This window comes from Oryctolagus cuniculus, chromosome 2, assembly GCF_051225735.1.
Source record: "Oryctolagus cuniculus isolate XC-2025 breed Fujian yellow rabbit chromosome 2, ASM5122573v1, whole genome shotgun sequence".
Classification (NCBI taxonomy): domain Eukaryota; kingdom Metazoa; phylum Chordata; class Mammalia; order Lagomorpha; family Leporidae; genus Oryctolagus; species Oryctolagus cuniculus.
In genome coordinates, this window is record NC_142868.1 from 78,797,055 (window position 1) to 78,822,051 (window position 24,997).

Consider the following 24,997-nt stretch of genomic DNA (forward strand, 5'->3'; position numbering starts at 1 on the left):
AGCGCCAGCATCCCATATGGGCACCGGTTCTAGTCCTGGCTGCCCCTCTTCCAATCCAGCTCTCTACTATGGCCTGGGAAAGCAGTCAAAGATGGCCCAGGTCCTTGGGCCCCTGCATCCACGTGGGAGAATCAGAAAAAGCTCCTGGCTCCTGGCTCCTGGCTTCGGATAAGCGCAGCTCCAGCCGTTGCGCCCATCTGGGGAGTGAACCAACGGAAGGAAGACCTTTCTCTCTGTCTCTACCTCTCACTGTCTGTAACTCTACCTCTCAAATAAATAAATAAAATCTTTTAAAAAAAAGATATGCTGGGATAAAGCTGGGATATTGCTCTTGTGAGTAGGTTACTCTGAGTAGAAAAGAAGAGTTTACTGTCCCTAATTCATTGACTTTTAATTAGACCTGACCCAGTCTCATGACACCTCCAATCTAGGCCAGAGGCGGAGACTTTGAATGAGATAGACACGGGGTGGAAAGAAGGCAAAGACGTGATGAGAACTGAACCATGCATGGAGTCATGGAGTGACCACGTAGGCAAGGCCTTAGGATGCTGAGAGCACCCTCAGTCCACCAGCAGAAAGCAAAAAGCAAAGGATAACGTAACAATAAAAACAGAACGCAGTTCTACAAGCAAAAACAGACCAATAGATAGCAACAACAGGATTCTGTTAACCTACATGAGCTTGAAAGAGGAGCCTGAAGCTCAAAAGAGGACAGGGCAGATGACACCCTAATTGCAGCTTTGAGACCTCAGCTAAGCAATGCTGAGACTCCTGACCCATGGGAGCTGTGAGCTAATAAATGCGTTGTTTTAAGCCATTAGGTTCCTGGTAATTTTTTTTTCTGTAACAATAGAAAACTAATATAAGCACTAATGCTGATGCTTCATAATTAAGTCAGCTAAAATATGTAAAGCTCCGTAGCACAGATACTGGTGCAGAATGGCTAGTTATTAGGCAATTTCTCTTACATCAGCATTATGGACCACCTCTCCTAGACAGGACAGAATAAATATAGTGGAAAATACAGTCTCCATTATTGGCATAAAAATAAGATAAATGATGAAGGGCTTAGTATTGCCTACCTGTGCTGTATCACATGGTTTTTAATGTAGGCAGTGGTGCTGTTATAAATTATGAAAATGACTCACTTTTCCAGTGCTATTACAATGAAGAAGGGAAGTGCTTATCAACTAAATGCTGAGGCTTCATGGCAATGTTCACGAATAGCCACAAACTAATGAACTGCTTTTTCTTTGCTTACTTTTCCTGTTTGCTCTATATTACTGCTTTTCCAGGCCATGGACTTTCATATTTTCCTTTCTCCATTTTAGTTTTCTAGGCTGCAATAACACATTACCACCTTACCACAATGTTGATTAAAACGGCACAAATTCATTCTCTCAAAGTTCAGGAAGTGTGGAAATCAAGGAATCTGGGGAAGCGCTGTGGCACAGCAGGTTAAGGCCTGGCCTGCAGTACCAGCACCCCATATGGGCACCAGTTGCTCCACTTCTAATTCAGCTCCCTGCTAAAGTGCCTGGGAAAGCAGCAGAGGATGGCCCAAGGTCTTGGGCCCCTGCGCCAATGTGGGAGACCTGGAAGAAGCTCCTGGCTCCTGGCTTCAGATTGGCTCAGCCACAGCCATCACGGCCATTTGGGAAATGAATTAGTAGATGGAAAACCTCTCTCTCTCTCTCTCTCTCTCTTTCTCTTTCCCTCTTTCTCTGTTTCTACCTCTCTCTATAATTCTTTCAAACAAGTAAAATACATCTTTAAAAAAAATCAAGGAGCCAGCACAGTTGGTTCCTTCTAGAGCTCTGAAGAAGAAAAATGTCCCAAATGTCATTCAGTGGTGTTTGGATACCTGCCCTCCATCATCACACTGCTTCCTCTGTGTATCTGGGTGACCTTTATCTGTCTCTTATAAGGACATTCCCAATGGATTCAGGGCTCACCCAGTTCCAGTGTGATCTTATCTTCTTACTTAATTACACGTGTAAAGATTCTATTTCTACAATAAAATCATATTCTAAGAATCTGGATGGACCTGAGGCATAGTCAACCCATGGCATGTGGTAGCATCCATAGAGCACAGTACCCAACTTAAATGTATTGTTTAAGTAATAAGCAAAAAACCATAATCAAATAATGTGAGCACTTAATTATATAACTGAACAATAATTTCTCACATAATTGAAGAGGAAATGTGCAATGAAAGCTATAAAAGACAATCAGTAAGAAGTGGAAGACAGCAGCCAGTGTTGTCGCCTAGCAGGTTAGGTTGCCATTTGAAACACTGGTGTGGCATCCCATGTTAGAGGGCCAGTTTGAGTCCTGGCTGCTCTGCTTCCAATCCAGCTCCCCACTAATGTGCCTGGGCAAGTAGTAGATGATATCCCAAGTGTTTGATTTCCTGCCACCCATATGGTAGACCCAGATGGTCCAAGACAAACTGGCCAGTTGGATAGTGAACCAGAAGATGGAAGATATCTCTCCCTGTCTCTCTGACCCTTTCCCTGTCACTCCACTTGCTAATAAATAAATAACATCTTAAAAAAAAAGTAGATGAGGAATAAAGTAAGTGTACAGAAAGCTTTAGGTTCATCCATAGATTTAAGATTTGTAGCAAATGTCCATGCTTTTGGGGATCTGGTTTCATCATATATGAAATAAATGGATCATACTCAGTGACCTGACATATACTTCCCAGTGGCAATATTTTATGATTCTATTGATCACAATGATACAGAAAAAATTAGGCCAGGGCTACATGACAAATTTATCACAGATAAAAGTTGATGCCAAAAATAAATTTATTCAAGAGATTAACAATCTTGGGGCAGGTGGGGGCAAGTAAAGCAGATATCTTCAGACTGAAAATTGCTTTTCCTACCATCATAGTTACCAAGTTCATTTTTCAAGATCAATGGGGGTTTGAAGAAGTTTGAGAGGATAGTGGGCTCAGTTGATGGACAAGCAGTTTTCCAAGGCCCATTTGAACTGGTTAGGCAATGTCCTTATGTCTCTGCTCTCCCCCCCTTTTTATAATAGAATATTAATTTCAAAATAGTTTTAAACTGATCAAACAAAATTACGAGGTAGTAGACGGAGTTCCCATACGCTGTAGACCCAGAATCCCTTATTATTAACTTCTCATATAATATTTTTGTTAATCAACAACACCCAGATTTCCCTATTTGTTTTCCAAACTCCCTCTATCTTCCCCTCCAATCCTCCAAGCTTCTAATAATCCACATTCTTTGTTCAGATGGAGGTATGTTTTTGTTTTTGCTTTTTTTTATTTTTTAGCTCCAACATATGAAGGTTAGCATGTAGTGTTTGTCTTTCTGTGTTGAGCTAATTTCACTTAACATGGCATCCTCCAGAGTAAATTTTGGAATATTTGAACAATTTTTTTAAACATATACTTGTTTATTTGAAAGGCAGAGTTGAGAAAAAGGGAGAGGGAGAGAGGGACGAGGAGGGAGAGGGGAAATGGGAAGGGAGAGTAAGGTGGGGGGAGGGAGGGAGGGAAGGAGGGGGGGCAGGAATCTTCCACCCACTGGTTCACTCCCCAGATGGCTGTAAAGGCCAGAGCTGGGCTGATCTAAAGCCAGGAGCCAGGAGCTTCCTCCAGGTCCCCAATGTGGTCACAGGGGCCCAAGCACTTGGGCAATTCACCACTGCCCCCCTAGGCCATCAGCAGGGACCTGGCTCAGAAGCAGAGCAGCCAGGACTTGAACCAGCACCCATATGGGATGCCGGTGCTGCAGGCAGAGGCTTAATGTACTGTGCCCTGGCACCGCCCCCACCATTTACATTTTGGGAGCTGTGCATGAATGAGATTTCCTTCTTGATTTGTTTTTCTGAAGGATAATTATTGGTGTATAAAAATGCTACCTTTCTGTGTGTGTTGATTTTATATTCTATGACTTTATTGAACTGATATTTCTTTCCTAACAGGTTTATGGTGGAGTAGTTAGGTTTTTCAGGTACAAAACCATGCCATCTGCAAACACACATATTTTGTCTTCCTCCTTTCCAATTCTGATATCCTACATTTCTTTCTCTTCCCTAATTGCTTTTACCAATACTTCTAATAATAAAGTAGGAATGCTGAAAGTGGTCATCCTTATCTTGTTCCAGATCTGATGAGAAATGCTGTCAGCTTTTCTCCATTCAATACAATATTGGCTGTGGCTTTGTCATTTATAGTCTTTACAATTTTGAGGTATTCTCTTCTGCACCTAATTTGTTGAGAGGTATTTTGTTTTCTCATCATGAGTGCATGTTGGATCTTATCATCTGCTTTACTTTCATTTATAGAGATGATCATATGATTTTTGCTCTTCATTCTGTCGATGTGATTTAGAGTATGTTATACCACCTTTGCATCCTGATAAGTCCTACTTGGTACTGCTGTTTGTTATGTTTGACATTATGTTGGATTCAGTTTGCTAATATTTTTGTTGATTCTCTTGCATCTATGCTCATGAATAGTATTAGTCTGGTTAGTCTGTAGTTTTCTTTTTGTTTTGTGTTCTTTGGTTTTTATTTCAGATTAATGCTGGCCTCATTTTTCCTAACTTATATCTTTGTTTTCTCTTGCAACTAATTAGTATTCTTAGGAACATTATTTTGAAGTCTGTTTCATTAATTTTGTTGCTTTCCTTAAATTGAGATCCATTTCAGGAGAATTTGTGTGTGTGTGTTTTTTAAGGTGTCCTATTTCCTTGTTTCTTCAAGATTCCTCCATCATCGCTATGCTGATGTTTGTGCATCCTGGGCCAAGGTTACCTCTTTAGGAAGTAGCAGCTTTCATTAGAAAATACGTTTTCATTTAGGCGAATTTTAGGCTGTCAGCTGAGTAACTGCTTTGGCTTTGATTCCAGGTGAGTCCAGCATTGTAACCACTGAACGATTCCTTTAGCTGGAAGCAACTTCAGCTGTCTCTGTGAGTGCTACACTTGTCTGGTCAGTAGTTGGTGGAGATCACAGTATGAGTTGGCGGTGGATGTGAGTTTCCCAGGGTATTTGTTCAAGTCTCAGAGAGTTGGGTATCAATCACACTAGAGTTTGTAACAGCTGCAGTTGCATTCCTCATGCTGTGGGACAGAGTGGAGACTGTCCCTTTGTCCCATCAGGCAAGTCTGAATGATTCTTGTGTGGGAGGCACCCATAGCTATGGCCTGGAACTGTGTGATGTGGATGTGTCCTTCCCCGGGTCCTGTTGGGTAGACATGAGTGCTGCTAGGGCTCATAGCACAAAACATCATAGTCCAATCATTCAGAGATTTGATGGGAACCTTGCCTCAATCCATGAGGTGAATATAAGTTATGCTGTCTAGTCTGTTGGCAGGTTTGGGCCTACAGCCAGGTCATGCAAGTAAAGTCTTCCCTAGGCCCTGACACATGGTTTTGAGTGGCTCTGGATAATATAGTACTAATAGTTGCAGTCCTGGAACTGTAGGAGTGTAGGTATACCTTTTTCAGGTCCTACAGCACAAGAACAGTCTATGGTAGAGATTGTGAACAGATACACATGGGTATGCAGAGTGCAGCAGAGGAACAGCCTTCTCCAAGTTCAACAGGGTAAGCATAGGGACTTACAGAACCAACAGCCATAGTCCCTGATATACATAAGGCAGTGGAGAGCTTAGCCAGGTCTCCTATTTCATGTGTACCTGAGGCTGGAGATGGTGCCCAAGCAGTCATAAGGTCTGGAGTAGTCAAGTGCAGATAGGTCCTCACCATGTCCCATAGGGAGAACTCAAAAGATTGTGTAAAGTAGCTCCAACAGTTCTTGTCTCAGCGATACAGGAATCAGAGGATATCTCACTGATATCCTGCAGTTTGATCATAGGTTATTCTTAGGGTTATCCTGTAGCTTTTGCAAGCCATTGGTCAGATAGGGCCTCTTCGTGCCCATTGAGCAAACATAAGTGTCTCTAAGACTTATAAATCAGTCAAAGATACAGAGCAGAAGGAGACAGTGAGCTCCTTACCTGGGTTCCTCAGGGTGAACTCAGGTGACTCTAGAACTCCAACAATCATCATGTCCCAGCATGTTAGTACTTGGAAGGTAACTTAGCCAGGTTTCACACAGCGATCTCACATTGTACTGGGAATTATGGGATAGCCAGAGCAGGCCTGGAACAGCAAAAGTGCAGATAGGACCTTTCTCAGGTCCCACAGGGGACTGCAGGTATCTCTGGGACTTGGAGATCCAATAGACACAGTCCAGATCTGCAGGAGGCAGAGGTCCTTAGGATGTCTCATAGGACAAGTGCCAGCCAAGCTGGTGATAGTAGACTGGCAGCCACCAGCCTGCAGTAGACGAATGCAGATGGGTCCCTCTAAGTCCCACAGTTGAATGCAAGCTACTCTAGGAGCTTTAGCACGACAGCCACAATCCCAGAGTTGCAGAACACAGAAGGAACTGCTCCCAATTTTCACAGGGCCTGAAAGGGTCACACTGGTGCTTGTGCTGGGGCCACTCAGCATTCTGTACTAAAAGATGTAGGAGGGGATTCCCCTAGGTCAAGTCCTCTAGACTTGTGTATCAGCTGCTGTTGGCACCAAACCCCCAAAAGCAAAGGAGAATATCTATAGATCACACAAGAGATTTCAAATGTGGCTCCAAGACTTTTGGCCAGAAGTGTCACAGCTGCTGGATACAGACGAGCTTGCTGTTGGCCCTGTACAGCCTCCAGTGCCAGACCAAAGCCAAGATCCTGGAATTCCATCCTGGTCTCCCATATGAATGGCAAGGACTCAAGCACTGGAGCCATCCCCCGCTGCCTCCCAGGATGCATTCACAGGGCGCTGGATCACAAGCAGAGGAGCTGGACTGGAGAACTGGAACCTGCACTTCAGCGGGTGGTGCAGGTATCCTCAAGCTGCAGCCTAACCTTCTGCACCACAATGCCCACCTCACCCCCAGCCTTCAGTCCCCTGGAGCTCCCAGTAGCATTTGATACGGTGCCTGGATCCCTCCTTCAAACACTGCCTTCCCTTGGGCTTCAAGCACTGCTCTTTCTGGCTTCTCCATCCAGCCTCCTGCCTCGTTCTGTTTTCCCTGCCGAGTCTGCCATATACTCCTCCTAAGGTCTCTGTCTGTATCTTCATCTCTCTTTATTACCTTTGTTATCTTCTTCCTAACTCTGCCCTCTATCTCTGTAGGTAAACTCATTTATCTCCCGCTAAAACTTCTAAATGTCTAACTCTGTTGAAGAGTAGACTGAACTACCCAGTCTCTTTCCTCCTGGATTATACATTTGTTGGTATATAAATTGTACCAATATCAATAAATAAATGTGGTAAATTCTGCAATATGATTTCATAATGTATTTGTTTCTAATCTGTTTGTCTAATTTGCATTTCATGTTGCTGGGGTGGACATGTAGTGAAAGAGATTGAAGCCCTGGGAATATTATTGAACAGTGAAGAGATTTATAACTAAGTGTAAACAATACTTTCTCCTTCCCAGTATTTGGAGACTAAAGCAAGTAGCATTCAGTTAACTTCTGCCCAATTACTTTCTAAAATATAACCTTTAAATTAAAAAGCCAACCAATACCAGAGATAAATCCAGTAGCTTTATCCAATCTCAGTAAAGTAAATTCAGAGAAGCACAATCAACTTAAAATAGTGTGTGGCAAGTCTCAAATCCACCCACTAGGAAGTGGGTGGAAAGACAAAATACAGGCAAAAGAGCTGTTTCAAATCAGCTGAATCCAAGATGGTGCCAAATTAGCTCTCAATCTGACTAATTGCCTCATTATACCCTCATTAGATTACATTAGCATAGTAAAAAAATCACCACCACCACCAGGACTAAGCCAAAACAGTTCAGTTGCCAGGATAGACTACTGAAATGACCACATATGGAGAGAAAAGAGATGGATCTACAATTCCTGGAACTAACCATCCATTTCCCAGAAATAAGATAAATATCTCACCTAGATATTAATTTACATTTTCCAATCCTTACAAAACACACAGGGTTGCCCTTCCTGTGGAGTAGCCTGTTCTTTGTCACCGTCTTAAATAAAACCCTCTTGCTTTCACGAGGCTGGCTCCAGCTGATTTCTCTCTCCTGCCAAAGCCACAGACAATACTAGGGCCACAGTGGCCCACAGACTCCCAGGCTGTCTGTATCAAACTAACAAGTCAAAGACTGTGGCCTGGAAAAAGCAACATGAGCCATCTCAACACTGTTACCTACTAATTCTAGCTTATGAAATAACTTTTTTAAGATTTATTTATTCATTTATTTGAAAGGCAGAGTTAGAAACAGAGAGGGAGAGCCAGAAATATTTTCCATCTGCTGGCTCACTCCCCAAATGGTTGCTATGGTCAGAGCTAGGCTGGTCTGAGTCCAGGAGCCAAGAGCTTCATCCGAGTTGCCCACATGGGTGCAGGGGCCCAAGCACTTGGACCATCCTCCCCTGCTTTCCCAGGCACTTTAGCAGGGAGCTGGCTTGGAAGTGGAGCAGCTGGGACTCAAACCTGCACTCATATGGGATGCTGGCACTGCCTGCCTTTACCCATTATACCACAGTGCTAGCCCGGGAAGTAACTCTTTAATCCATGTTCAATTGTAAAGATTTTCCCCAATCAAATATGTTACAGCAGGCTAGCTTGTGTGTGTTTCTAATAATATCTAGTTTTATCATTCCACTTCATAAAAAGAAAATATGTCTGACTTGTCTCTGCCCTAGGTGGCTTAATTTAATATTGCACCAGAATAAGTTGCCTTGTGTGGAATTATGTCACTCTTACAAAGAGCTTGTGTACAAACTTTATCCTTTCAAGTATCGATATATTGTTTTACTATGTATAATACATGTCAAAGTTCTACAAACTCTGGAAATTGTCCAAAAACTATAAATTATTTAGAATAAAGTAATTTTAAAGATATATAACTCATTTTGATATATTCATATAAAAGGAAATACCAAGACATTTATTATAATGAAATAGTTCTCTGTATAACCTACTGCAAAGTAATAAATTTTACAGTTTATTAATAGCATGGAAACAACTGAAATTAATAAGCTTTTATTAATTACAGAATATTTTCTAAGTAATTTATTTTCATTTTTAAAATCTGAAATTCAGAGACACAGGAAGAAAGAGACATGGAGAGAAATCTTCCATCTGCCACTTCACATCCCACACACCGCAAGTGCCAGGGCTGGGCCTACTTCCAGTCCAGAGGCTAGAACTCAATCCAGCTCTCCCATGTGGGTGGCAGCTGTCAAACTACCTGAGCCGTCACCTGCTACCTCTCAGAGCACACACTAGCAAGAAGCTGGATTAGGAGAACCGTAGCCAGGACTCGAAGCCAGGCAAGTGAATATGGGATGCAGATGTCACAGTGGCAACCTAACTGCTGTGCCAAGTCCCACCCCTAATTGTCTTCTTCAGGTTTTGCCTAAGCAATGCAGGCAATCTTTGCCTTGCACAATACTCTATTAACAGTCCCTCAGAACTGTCTTTGCATGATTCTGCCAGGCAGGGGGAAGCTACTGACATGATTGTGTGCAAACTGAACACCTTCTATGTGACATAGCGGTTAAGAGTAGATTCTGGGGCCATCCTCAGTTTGAGTACTACTTTCCTTCTTGCCTCGAGATAACTTGTTTACTCTTCCTCTCAGTTCAGTCACCTATAATTTAGCAGTAATAAATGTCTCTGTCTCATATGCTGTTGAGAGATTTCAATAAATTGTTAAAGAGAATCTTTTGTAGCAGAGCTGGCAATTCATAACTAGCAATGTTAGTAATTCCTTTCAATTTTGTTATTAGCACCAATTCTCTATTAAGAGATCTGAGTTGACATAAATATTGACTACTAAGAAATATTACAGCTTCTTTGCTTTACAAATAATTAACACTTTCTATCAATAGGAGGTCTGATTTAAGCAGAAAGTAACTTAATTTCAGTTTTTTCAACTTGTCTTAATATTTACATTAAAGGCAGACATGATTTGGTTTACTGGGTATTATTTACTAGCTGTGTACTTTTTAATCTTTCCAGTTCTCATATTTTCTTTCATACAATGAGAATAATAACAGAAGCAGCTTGCATGAGGTTATTGTGAACGCTCAATGAATAGTCCTTGTTTTATCTAGCTATTACCTATGAAATAACAAATAAAAGCTTTTCCTAAGAATCCTCTGTTCCAAATGCTAATAGCATCAACTGTACAATTATAAAGACTGAGTTATTGGCTGTTACACTCTTTTCAATTTTTTCCATTCTGTGAATGTATGTCTCTTTGAAGAATAAACAGTCATCAATGTAACTGAGCTTTAAACAATTAAACTGTTTCAAGGCATAGCATACATACAATAAAATGCACCCATTTTATATCTACAATTTTAAGGATTTATGAATATATACAGCTGTGTAAATACCATGAAAATCAAGACACAGAGTATTTTCATCACCCCCCAAAGTTCCATCATACCTCTTCACAGTCTCCCTCCCAGTAGAACAGCTTTTACTACAGGAAAGGATCTGTTTTGCTTCTTTCAAGACTTCAAATGAACTGAAACATGCAGTATGTACTCCTTGTGTGTGGTTATTTCATTTAGCACAACGTTATGTGACGTATCCATGCTATAATGTGTATCCATAGTTCATTTGCTTTCATTGCTGAGTAATTGTTCAATGATGGATATACCAAAATATATCAAAACTTCTGTGCCCATGGTATCTACTGCTGTATGTACAGGTAACTTCCAGTTTTGTCCTTACTGTATAGTCGCTATGGACATAGGTGTATAAGTCCTTATGTGGACACACATGAGTATTTCCATTTCCTTTAGATAAACCCCTAGGATTAAGTTGCTGCTAAGTGTACACCCGGCATTTAAAGAAACTGGTGAACTGTTTTTTACCTTGAGATTTTTAAAGTGGCCTTAAACACTGAATTTCAAATTCTATTTAACTACTAATTTGATAAGGGGGCAATAGTATCCATTCAAACAGAAAAGATATTTCTCCACAAATTCCTAAAAGAAATTCCCATTTACAGTTATAATAAAACTATTTTTAAGAAAGTGGTCTTGAGAGCTAGTGCTTTGGTATAGCATATTAAGCTGATACTTGCAATGTTGGCATCCCATATTGCATTGGTTTGATTCTCAGCTGCTCCATTTCCCATCCAGCTCCATGCTAATGTACCTGCGAAACAGCAGAAGACAGCTCAAGCACTTCGGCCCCTGAACCTACGTGAGAGACCTGGATCAAGCTCCAAGGATCCTACTTTTGGCCTGGCCCAGCCCTGGCCATTGCAGGCATTTGTGAAGTTAACTAGTAGATGAAAGACTGATTGATCTCTCTACATATGTCTCTCTCTCTCTCTCTCTCTCTCTCTCTCTCTCTCCTTGTTTCTCTTTCTCTATCTCTAACTCTGCCTTTCAAATAAATATATAAATACATAAGACTTAAGAAAAGGAAAGAAAGACAGTGGACATGACTTTAACTGCTGGTTCCATATACTTTTTTTTTTTTTTTGACAGGCAGAGTGGACAGTGAGAGAGAGAGAGACAGAGAGAAAGGTCTTCCTTTGCCGTTGGTTCACCCTCCAATAGCCACCACAGCCGGCGCACCGCGCTGATCCAATGGCAGGAGCCAGGTACTTATCCTGGTCTCCCATGGGGTTGCATATACTTAAATGGAATATTTAATTTTCATGTGTTAGCATATTTCTGTATGCCATTCCTTCGTGTCTTATATTGACACAGAAGTAGAGATTGTATTCGCTTGCCAGAATATATTTTCTATAGACAGAGAGATGACAGAATTGGCTTCATCTACACTTCATTTACTAACTGAAGTTGTTGTCCCCTATTCTGGGATCTTGGCATAAAAGGTAAAGATATATTGATGTAAGTTTTGAATCGAAGAATCTGTATATTACTATATATCCAGAGAATGTATCTGTAAAAGATGCAGTATTGGGTGTTCCAGGAAGGATTTCATTCTAGAAAGTTGAATATTAATATAGAGTGAGGAATTCATTTGTTATAGTTTTGACATTCCCCATTTGGATGGAATATGGCCCCATAACAGATAAAAAACCAACTTCAAAATTTTAAAGCATAGTTTTAAAAATTAAGGCCATGTTCTTAAAGATCAAACATGGATGTCAATTATTTTTTACAATAGAATTATATTTTGCATAAGCCTTAGAGCCAGATCTTTCCTATCTGTAGTATTCAATTATCCTATTTTTCATCAAATTAATTATTATGGTTTTTTAATTATATAGGAAATTCTGCCACAGAATGGACAGTGCACTAGAGTAGTCGTACTACATGAGAGTAACTGCACAAATGTAATCATACAATTGGTAACTGATTGAATGATGTAACTAGAAAATTTAAGAATTTTACTTATTTCTTATGGTTATTCATCAAATACTGACACATAGTAACAATAAATACACAAGGTGAGTTCCATTAGTCTGATCAGAGAGCACAACTTCTGAAAAAAAATACAGGGAATTCAATAACTATTTAACCATTTGGGGCAATTTGAGATAGGTAAATCTTTTCTTAATGGAGCATTTTCCCTCTTCCTCTGATAATATGCTTTTATGAAAAATTGATTCTATAACTTATGAATACATGCAGTTTTCAAATTTAACCTTTGTATATGTGAAAAAGCTTTTTCATATGTATAATTCAGCTTGACGAAGATATTTATTCCTTATTTTATTCTAGAATGCCGCTTATTGCTGTACAGAGGTGAGATTTCACATTTCTAATGAAACCTAAGATTTAAAATGTGTTTTGGAATTCAAAATTTTTAAATTCAAATTTTAGTAAGTACTACACTGCACATATATTAATCTTAACAGACTTTGTGTACAGCAGTACTTCTGAAACATTAACACTCTTGCTAAAAATCTGTAAGTACATCAAGCAGCATAAAAAGGATATACATAAAAAATTTCATATTATTTACTTTTAGGGCTCAATAATTTCTTCATAATATTTTCATAGAAGCTTGGAAAACGCTTTTTTGGTTTTCAGAGCTTTTATGGTTTAGAATTTCAGATAAGGAATTAAAAATCAGTAATTCCAATTTTCTTATTGAAATAGTTGCCTATCCAAAAAAAAAAAAAAAAAAGAATTGGGACCTATTTTATCCTTTCTCTTGTCTCCCTAGGCTTCAGTGAGAATCAGATAATGACATTTTCCCCATGCAATGCAAGACTATCTCCTCATCCTCTTAACTATCTCCCTATTCCTGCAACATTTTTTCAAAGGCAATAACAATTGACTTTGTTCCAGTTTTATCCGACAGGTACTGTGTACTCAGAACACAGTACAGTAAAATGCAGGCAGTTTATTCTGGAAACTCACCTTGTATCATTTCTGTTACAGAAATCGTAACATGCTTGGACAAATATCAAAAAGCAGAGGGCAAAATACTCACTTACCACTTTGAACCATGAAGTGATGAAATATTTCATGGAAGAAAAGCGTTCATGTGAAGTAGAGTGACTCCACGTGGTCAAGCCAAAGAAGGAAGACTTCTGTAGATTTTTAGTACCTGGAAGGAAGAAAAGTAGGAAGAACATTGAATAAGTCAGCTGGACTGAGCAACGGAAGGGAAAAAATACTTCCTGCATACCTACCTTGTGTCAGGAAACATGTTAGAATTGTAAATGCATTATCACCTGAGAAACGATTTCTGTGTAATATATAAGGAAAGATAAACTATGTGCTTCGGGTGAAACAGTATGGGTAAAGATTGATAAAAACGACACATACAGAACTGTCAGCCAGATAGACATTGGGCTTGATATAATGAAATCAAAACTGATGTGCCTTCATGTGTCACATATAAATAAAAACATAGAGACTGCTTGTCTTCTACTTCTGCTTTCCATATAAGCTATTGAACAATAATTTGTCATAAAGTTCCTTTGTGAATAAAGTCATATGTAGACTGCTTTTGACAAACTTGATAAAAGGTAAAAACTCTCCTTAAACCTGTATGCTAGGGGCCGGCGCTGTGGCTCATTTGGTTAATCTTCTACCTGTGGCCCTGGCATCCCATATGGGCACCGGATTCTGTCCCGGTTGCCCCTCTTCCAGGCCAGCTCTCTGCTGTGGCCAGGGAGTGCAGTGGAGGATGGCCCAAGTGCTTGGGCCCTGCACCCGCATGGGAGACCAAGAGGAAGCACCTGGCTCCTGGTGGCCATTTGGGGGGTAAACCAACAGAAGGAAGACCTCTCTCTCTCTCTCTCTCTCTTTCTCACTCTACTTGCCAAATTAAAAAACAAAACAAAACAAAACAAAAAAAAAAAAAAACAAAAAACTGTATGCCATTTCAGAATCTCTATCCCTGCCATCTGTAAATATTTAAGTTATACAGCAACAGGGACTTCACAAATTTATTTACGTATGTAAACCTTAAAACAGATTATCCTGATTTTTTTTTTCCAGTGGGCTCATACTAGTCGCAACAATCATTAAGATCAGAGAACTTTGGTACAATCCACACTTTACTCCTGTAAATGTGAAACATGGGAGGCAGTGGTGATGGCTCAAATAGTATGGTCCAGTCCTTGCTACCCACGTTGGAAACCTAGATTAAGTTCCCAGCTCTTCCCATTCTCTCTCTCTCCCTCTCTCACTCTCTCTTCTCAAATTATAAAGTAAATAAATGTAACATACAAAAATTAAATATCAGAGGACATCAGAGAATTCTGCAAGGTGAGGCAGAGAAATTCAAAACACTCCAAGTGGATTCGTTGTGGCTGGACCATGAGCCAGGGAAAAAAGCAAGTCTAGAAAATGAGCGTGACCAGCTGGCAGCAAGCAAGGTGCAGACCCTTCAGTCCCCACACTCCATGGAACCAAATTCTACCACTCACAGAAGGAGTAGATCCTCTCCAGACCACCAACAGAAACCTTGACTTCAGCTTTTGAGACCCAGAGCACAAAAATCAGCCAAGCCCAGTGGAATATCAGTGACATGCATAGGAATTTACAGAAATGTGAGTTAATAATTTATGTTTTTTAATTAATTAATTTATTTGAAAGCAGAATAAGAGGGAGAAAAATACACCTCATCTTTCCACTGATTTACTCCCCAAATGCCCACAACAGCCAGGGCTGGGTCAGTGCAAAGCCAGGAGACAGAGATTTTGTTCCGGTCTCCCACATGGATGACTGTGACCCAAGCACTTGGGTCGTCATCCACTGCCTTCCCAGGTGAATTGACAGGGACTCAAAACCAGCACTCTGCCATGAAATACAGATGTTCCAAGCAGTGGAACTGCTGACTGTAACACTTGTCCCTATGTTGTTTTAAACAACAAAGGAAGGGCACCGGATTCTGTCCCGGTTGCCCCTCTTCCAGGCCAGCTCTCTGCTGTGGCCCGGGAAGGCAGTGGAGGATGGCCCAAGTCCTTTGGCTCTGCACCCGCATGAGAGACCAGGAGAAGCAACTGGCTCCTTGCTTCGGATCAGCGCAGTGCACTGGCCACAGCGCACCAGCCACGGCAGACATTGGAGGGTGAACCAACAGCAAAAAGGAAGACCTTTCTCTCTCTCTCACTATCCACTCTGCCTGTCAAAAAAACAAAAACAAAAACAAAAAAAGAAAAAACAACAACAACAACAACAAAGGTTTGGGGCCGGTGCTGTGGCATAACAGGTAAAGTCGCCACCTGCAGTGCCGGCATCCCATATGAGCATTGGTTCAAGTCCCGGCTGTTCCACTTCTGATCCAGCTCTCTGCTGTGGCCTTAGAAAGCAGTAGAAGATGGCCCAAGTCCTTGGACCCCTGTAGCTGTGTGGGAGACTAGGTAGAAGCTCCTGGCTCCTGGCTTCTGATTGGTACAGCTCCGACCATTTTGACCAAATGTGGAGTGAACCAGCAAATGGAAGACCTCTCTCTGTCTCTCTCTCTCTCTCTGCCTCTCCTTCTCTGTGTAACTCTGCCTTTCAAATAAATAAATAAATTTAAAAAAACAACAACCCAATTTGATATTCATCTTGAGTTATGTCGCTCCCCCTCTTCGTGGAGGAACGACACAGGACCCTGCGCTGTTCTTTCGTCTGCTCGGCCCTCCCCGGGTTTGCTGCTGGTTCTTCCCGGGTTGGCTACCATCCCTTCCACCTCCGTGGAAGGGCGGTTCCCCCTGCCACATTCCCCACTTCCGCGGGGGAGCGGCACACTGCCGGCCAGCTCTCTCGGGGGCTGCACAGGTGTTCCTCTTAGATGTTCCTCTTAGATGTTCCTGGTGCATGCCGTCTCTCTCCTCCTTTATAGTCCTCTTCTGCCAATCCCAACTCGGCTGCCCACACGCCGAGTACGCTGCTCTCCAATCAGGAGTAAGTCCTACAGTTTATTGGTTGAACTGGAGGCAGCTGTGCGGAAGCTGTTTACTTCTCTCCCAGCGCCATATTGTGGGAGAGCAGATGCATAGAATAAGTCTTAATTCCAGTAACTCAATCCAGTCCGGGCTGCTCCCCACAGAGTTAGAATGTGTAATTGAGTTGCTACATATATTAAGGTGTATGTATGTGAATCCATTTACTATAAAGACTCTAACAGTGTAAGGCTTTTCTAAATTATTGCTACATTTTACGATATGCCCATAAAAGTACTCTTATACCATAGAATACGTAGTGCATTTTAGGTAAACAATTTGCTATAGCCTTGACCAAAAAAAAAAAAAAGGAGTCACAGAGCAAATTATTTTCAATTTAATGAGTTAAAATTTAAGGGAGACTTAAAAAAAGCTTCATTTATTTTCAAAATCAGGATTCACTTCTATTCTCTAGTCTGAAACACTATCTATTTTAATTAGGTAAAACTTTCCCAGATTTTGACATTGGATAATACATGTGTCATAAGCCTACCCACTATGCTTAGAGATCATTTTTCACTAAGGATGTAATAATGCTCACACCTTCATTAACTCTGTTTAGTAGCATTAATTATGATGGATGTTAAAGTCTATCATATTTCATTCTTTTCTCAATGCCATCGAATCAAACCACTAGGGCTTATAGCTAAAATATACTAAGTATATAATAGTGATACATGTATTAAACACAAAATCCTGTTGCTACAGGGTAAGAGGCAAAACCAGTTTATAGGATCTCCAGTGTATGGAAGTGCTAGAGAACATTTGCAAAATCTGGCTCATTTTTTTGGCTGTAAACAGGCAATTTTTGTTCTTCCAAGTGATAATGCTCTTTCTGGAAGGACATTTTTATTGAATACAAAAGTTTAGTCGATCTCTCTTCTCAACTTTAAACACATAGCTCTTTACCCATCCTTATATCTATGATTAATATTGTCCTGCATTTGCTTCTGTAGTAAACTCCACATCCATTCTTTTTTCACCCTTATGAATTCTAAATATTTTTCAGGAAAAAAATAACTTACATTATTGGAAGCAAGGTGTTTAGTGAATTGGATTAGAAAGGAGTAGCTCAGTTAACACACTCATCACAAAATGATTTCTCAGGGATCCTTGTTTGCATTTCATTAATGAATTCAGTTGGTGTAGTCAAAACATACCCAGAAACATACTCCCATTCTTCTACAACTTACTTCAGAGCCAACTGTATTTAATGTTATCCTTTAGATGTGTTTTTTACTTCTATTATTTCTATTGATTTGTGTTATGCTTTCTTTTTTTTCTGGTGATAATTGCTATTTTTAAATGATCAGTTTTTTTAGTAAAGCTAAACATATATTTTAAAGTTTTATCACTCAAACAGCAAAATGCTAAGTAATACTTTGATATCAAATTTTAAGTTCAAGTTTTTCATTCCTCATAAAATTAATGAAAATTTAGTGTTAACGTTGCAAAATAAAATATAAATTTTTATTTTAATTTTACTAAAAGTGATTTTCCAACATATTATGAAATTCTACATGTTGGAGAAAAATCAAAAGCCAGAAGCTACTCTATAAATCCTGATAAGTTTGTGTTGAGGCCCAGCAATACCTTAATTCTTAAACCAGAAATAGATACAACAAAGAAAGAGAACTATATATCAATATCCCTGATGGACATAAATGCAAAAATCCTCAATATAATACTAGATAATCAAATCCAACAACACATCAGAAAGGTCATTTATCTAGACCAAGTGGGATTTATCCCTGGAATGCAGTGATGGCCCAACATATCCAAATCAATAAATGTGATGCATCACATCAACAAACTGAAGATTAAAGATCATGATTATCTCAATAGATGCAGAGAAAGCATTTGATAAAATACAACACCTTTTCATGATAAAAACTTCAAGCAAAATGGGTATAGAAAGAATATTTCTCAAAACAAGACAATTCATGACAAACATACAGCCAAGATATTATTGAATGGGGAAAAGTTGGGAGCATTTGCACTAAAATTCAGAATCAGAAAATAAAGCCTACTTGCACCAATGCTAGTCAATATACTTCTGGAAGTTTTAGCCAGAGCAAGAAAAAGAAGTCAAATGAATACAAATTGGAAAGAAGAAGGCCAATTATCCCTATCTGCAGATGACATGATTCTCTATATAGGAGAACCAAAAGACTCCACTAAGAGACTACTGGAACTTATGAAAGAGTTTGGTAAAATGGCAGGATATAAAATTAACAGACAAAAATCAACAGCCTTGGTATACATAGACAATGGCACAGCTTAGAAAGAACTTCTAAAATCAATCCCAATCACAATAGCTACAAAAAAATTAAATACCTTGAAATAAATTTAACCAAGGAGGTTAAAGATCTCTACCATGAAAATTGCAAAACCTTAAAGAAAGAAATAGAAGAAGACACAAAAAACTGAAAAAAATCTTCCATGTTTGTGTATTGGACTGATTAATATCATTACAATGTCCGTATTATCCACAGCAATTTACAAATTACAGGTTCAATGCAATCCCAATTAAAATACCAATAACATTCTTCTCAGCTAGAAAAAATTATGCTAAACATCATATACACAAGAAATTCCAAATAGTTAAAACAATCTTATACAATAAAAACAAAGCTAGAGGCATCACAATACCAGATTTCAAGACATACTACAGGGCAGTTATCATCAAAACAGCCTGATATTGGCAAACATACACACACAAAAATAGGCATGTAGATAAATGGCACAGAATAGAAACTCCAGAAATCAATCCATGCATCTACAACTAACTAATCTTTGACAAAGGAGCTAAAACCAAGTCCTGGAGAAAGGGCAGTCTCTTCAACAAATGGCACTGGGGAAAATTGGATCTCTACATCTGGAAGTATGAAACAGGACCTTTACCTTACACCTTATACCAAAAATCAACTCAAAGTAGATCCAAGATCTAAAACCTGATACCATGAAATTACTGGAGGAGAACACTGGGGAAACTCTCGAAGATACTGCCATATGCAAAGACTTCTTGGAAAAGAACCCCCAAAGCACAGGCAATCAAAGCAAAAATAGACAAATGGGATTACATCAACTTGAGAGGCTTCTGCACTGCAAAGGAAACACTTGACAAAGTGAAAAGGCAAATGAAAGAATGGGGGAAAACATTTTTAAGCTATACAACTGATAAAGGATTAATATCAAGAATCAAGGGGCCAGCGCTGTGCTGTAGTAGGCTAAGCTTCCACCTGCATCGCCAGAATCCCTTATGGTTGCCGGTTCAAGTTCTCGCTCCGCCTCTTTTGATCCAGCTCTCTGCCATGGCTTGGGAAAGCAGTGGAAGATGGCCCAAGTGCTTGGGCTCCTGCACCCATGTGGGAGACCCAGAGAAAGCACCTGGCTCCCTGGCTTTGGATCAGCCAAACTCCAGCCATTGAGGCCATCTGAGGAGTGAACAAAGGATTGGAAGACCTTTCCCTCTGTCTCTCCCTCTCTCTGTAACTCTGCCTCTCAAATAAATAAATAAAATATTAAATAAATCAATAAATACCTCAAAAACTCAACCTAAAAAACAAACAACTTATGAAATGACTAAAAGATTTGAACAGGCATTTTTCAAAAGAAGTAATTCAAATGGCCAACAGACACAGAGAAGAAATGCTCAGGATCATTAGCCATCAGGGAAATGCAAATCAAAACCACAGTGAGCTTCCACCTCGCCTCAATTAGAATGGCTCTCATACAGAAATCAACAAGCAATAAATGGTGGCAAGGATGTGGGGGAAAAAGTACCCCAATTCCACTGTTGTGGGAATGTAAACCAACACATTGTGGAAGCCAATATGGAAAAACCTCAGAAAGCTGAAAGTAGATACACCTTTTGACCCAGCGATCCAACTCCTGGGAATTCACCCAAAGGAAATGAAATCAGCATATGAAAGAGGTATCTGTATCCCCATGTTTATTGCAGTTCAATTCACAATAACTAGGATATGGAATCAACACAGATGTCCATCAACTGATGACTGGATAAAGAATACACATACACACACACAAAGACAAAGAGAGGGAGATAGAGAGAAAGAGAGAGAGTGTGTGTGTGTGTAATATTACTCAGCCATAACAAAGAATGAAATCCTGTCTCTCACAACAAAGGTATGTAACTGGAAATCATCATATATAATGAAACAAGCCAGTCCCAAAAAGACAAATACCATATGTCTTCCCTGATCTGTGGTTACTAATAAAGTTCCTAAAGATAATCTATAGAAGTGAAATTGACATTTTGTATTAGATGTTTGCTTATTGCCTTGTCCCTACTGTTGAGGAACAGTGTTTTTTGCTCTTCCTATTTGTTGAACTCCTTACTTATTTTAGGGTTAATCTTATGGCTATAAAGTAAACTGAAAGTAGATCCTTGTAAAAATTAAGAGAATGAACAAGAGAGGGAGGAGTAGGAAGGGAAGGAGTGTGGACAGGAAGGAGGATAAGGTGGGAAGTACCACTTTGTTCCCAAACCTGTACATATGAAATACATGAAATTTATTTATATTAAATTTATTTATCTTAAATTAAAAAAAGACAAATAGAGAAGAATAGGTCAAAGAGGCAAAGGGATCACAAAAGTACAGCTGGTCATGCCTGCTGGGTAACAATTACAGTCAAACTTTTACTTTGTATGGTTTTGGGAGAAATTTTGAAGAGGTCAGTAGATTTTGGTTACTGTTCACCAACCCTGTAAATTTAGATGGTTAGTGATTGAGGACTGAATCTCTGCCCAGCATTTCAACCACCTCCTCACCCCAGCTACCTTTTCTTTTACTTTTGACCACCTCCATGGAGAGTCGCCCTTCTATGACAAGGTGGCAGAAACTGACTATCCCAAGGAGGCACTGGTTCCAAGAATAGCAACCTATCCATGCCCTTCACTTTCAGACAGCAAAAAACTTCAGGACTTTGCAGTTTTGTGCTTCTGTTTTCTACTCACAGTTGTGTACCCTCTCCCATCATCCAGAAAGAGCAGTGGGGAAAATGACAGCTTAGAAGAAAGGTCCATCTCTCTCTTCTTACCAGGGACAGTCTTAGGAATCAGTTGGTTCTCTTTTCAAAAACTGTCTTGCTTATTTCTTTTGTTTCATTCACTGTATATCACATGGCATTTTATAGTTTACTTATGATGCATTCTATTCTTATATATTGATATATTGTCTATATTTATATAATATTTAATTGCATTTTTCTTCTTCTGCCTTATTTTCATACTTTTTTTTACTTCATGGATGAAGATATTATTCTATCACACTAGAAATAAATCAAAAAGAAGGGCAGAGTAAATATCAAAAGAAATTAGCACTGCTACTAGGTACTTTGCAACCTAATTCAGCTGTTTTAAAGGGTACAAAAGTGAAATCTAAGTTATTTTGTTTCTAAGAACTCTTCCAAGAGTTTAGTTTTTAACACTAAGTGTTCATGGAAAGAAATATCTCAATCAAAACTACTAGAAGGTTTTTTTCTGTCCCTATAGAGTCGGTTTACTTAATGGGTTAGATTATTGCCCTGAGGTATTATTAGTAATTTATAATTATTTGTTGCTTATAGAATTCAAGAGTGGAGGGTTGTTTTTAAATAATCCAGTGATGCAGTAATCTTTTCTTTTTTAATTAAAAATTAATTTGTGTCCTAATGAAGACAAATAAAACATCACATCTAATTAAGAGAGCCTGAAAGGCTGTATGAGCCTCCATTAAGAGTCCTAACAGACAACAAACTTCATAAATACCAGTGCTCATCTTGTTCCTTTCCTGGAAGGTCCTGGGGGTAAAAGCAGCTGCAGAACATTATTCTTCCTTTTGTTTTAATTGCCTTTAATAGATGAGCTAGAAAAAGCATTATACATAATGCATCATAATGCTTTGCATAAAGGTAAATAGAAAAATGTACCAGGTGACAAGTTTATGACAGTATATTTTAATTATCAAACTATTTCTTATATTTTGCTTCTTTCTGTGTCACTCAGGAAGGGAAATAAACAACTGAAGAGAAAAACAAACTCCAGAAGAATTTAAAAAGGCACTAATGGTAATTAGAAACACAAGGTATATGCATTGGAAGTCTATTTGTCAAAAAATTGTTTGTGGGCAGCATTGTGGCATAGTGGGTAAAGCTGCCACCTGAGATACCAGCATCCCATATTGGTGATTTGCATGTTCTGGCTGCCCCACTTCTGAACCAGCTTTAATGGCCTAGAAAAAGCATCAGAAGGTGGCCCAAGTGCTTGGGCCTCTGCCACCCACGTGGACGATCCAGATGAAGTTCCTGGCTCCTTGTTTCAGCCTGGCTAAGCCTTGGCCATTCTGGTCATTTGGGATGTGAACCAATGGATGGAACACCTCTTTCTCTGTGTCTCCATCCATCTCTCTATAATTAACTTTTCAATACATAAATACATTTTTACAAAAAAAAAAAGTTACTTAAAGTTGGGGCTCATAAGAATAAAGCAATTATCATAATAATGTACATGAGTCCTTCTAAATTTGCACTTTTGTTTTCCCTGGGTTCCGTTTCCTAGGGCCTAACACAGTCTGAATGTGATAATGGAAAATTGCAGAAATAAGCAATTAGTACATTCTACATTGAGTGCCTAAGCACTTCGCTGAAATCTCATACCAGCTCACTCCATCCTGCCCAGGACATGAATTTTTCCTTTACGCAATGTTTTGTGTTGTGTACTCTAGCTGCCCTTTCGTCACTTAGCTGTCATCTTGGCTGTCAGAGCCGTCACAGTATTGTAGTGCAGATGTCCAGGAAACCCCATTTTACTTACTACTGGCCCCAAAGCACAGGAACAGCAATAAAAGAAGGCATGGAAGGGCAGATTCACTCAGGTATGAAGTGGCAACACTGTAGAAACATGCATATCATGAGAGCTCAGGCATACTCTGCGATTCTTGAACTTGTCCTTCACAGATAAGGGGTGCTGTTGTAGTTACAACTTTTTTTTTCCTTTTTAAAAAGATGTATTAATTTGAAAGGCAGAGTGAGAGAAAGGGAGAAGCAGGACAGGGTGAAGAAAGACAGGGAGTGAGAAAGAGAGGAGAGAGAGGAGGGTGAGAGAGAGAGGAGAGAGAGAAAGAGAGACGAGAGAGAGAAAGAGAGACGAGAGAGAATGAATCTTCCATCCACTGAGCCACTCCTCAACTGGATGCAAAGGCTGGGGCAGGGCCAACCTGAAGCTAAGATCCAGGAACTCCATCTGGTGCTCCCACACAGGAACCTAAGTACTTTGGGCCATCATCTGCTGCCTTCCCAGATACATTAGCAGGAAACTAAGTGCAAGTGGAGCAGCCAGGACTAGAAACTATTCTTGCATAAGGGCTGCCAGATGGCAAGCCACAGCTTAACATGCTGTACCACAATGCTAGCCCCAGAAGATTTTATTTCTCTTATTTTCACTGAAACACCCTCTAAACTTTAGGCAACATGTTGGGCTGTGTAAATGACTAATCATGTACCTTTCCCCTAGGAAGTTTATACTTCAGTCAATGAGATAGAGATATAAAACAATTACTTTCTCATCTTCAAAAACTACGATAGACATTTATGCAAAGCACTATTGGATCCCAGGAGATAGATGACTGATTCTGTCTTGAGGAATTAGAAAACGTTGAGCAAGAAAAATGTAAACAAGTTCACGCAGAGTAAGAATTCCAGTTGAAACAGATTAGCGAGGACACCTACACAATGATTGCTTTTTCTGGAGAGTGGAGAAATTTGAAAGCCATTTCTATTATCAAATTGCAAATAGACACACATTTCACAAGGCAGAGTTTGCAACAGTGTAATAGTACATAGTTCTTAAAAAGTTTAAAAGTATTTAGGGTAGGTGCCGCGGCTCATTAGGCTAATCCTCCGCCTGCTGCACCGGCACCCCGGGTTCTAGTCCCAGTCGGGGCGCCGGATTCTGTCCCAGTTGCCCCTCTTCCAGGCCAGCTCTCTGCTATGGCCCGGGAGTGCAGTGGAGGATGGCCCAAGTGCTTGGGCCCTGCACCCCATGGGAGACCAGGAGAAGCACCTGGCTCCTGCCTTCGGATCAGTGGCCACTTGGGGGGTGAACCAACAGAAAAGGAAGACCTTTCTCTCTGTCTCTTTCTCTCACTGTCCACTCCACCTGTCAAAAAAAAAAAAGTTTAAAGGTATTTAGTAGATTAAGAAAAAAGTTTAAAGGTATTTAGTAGATTAAGTCATTTAAGAAGAATTATTAAAATATAAAATGTATCTACGAATATCTTAAGAAATTTGTGTAGTAGGGTATTGAGGAATGTTTGCTGAGCTTTCATCTTCTTTGATTTTAGGGTATGACCAATTCTTATTGCAAAAGAGAACTGTTGGCATCGCTTACTATAGGAATAGGCAAACAGTATGGTCGCAGCCGGTGTCTTGTACAGAAAGGAAGTTTCAACAGTCATAAAGGGCTTCTGAAACTTTTATTTGAACCATATATTTAAAACAATATGAATTTTTGAAAAACCAGGACAAATGCCATAATGAGACATTTAAAATATAATATTTACATAAACTATTTTTCTAAACAAGAGG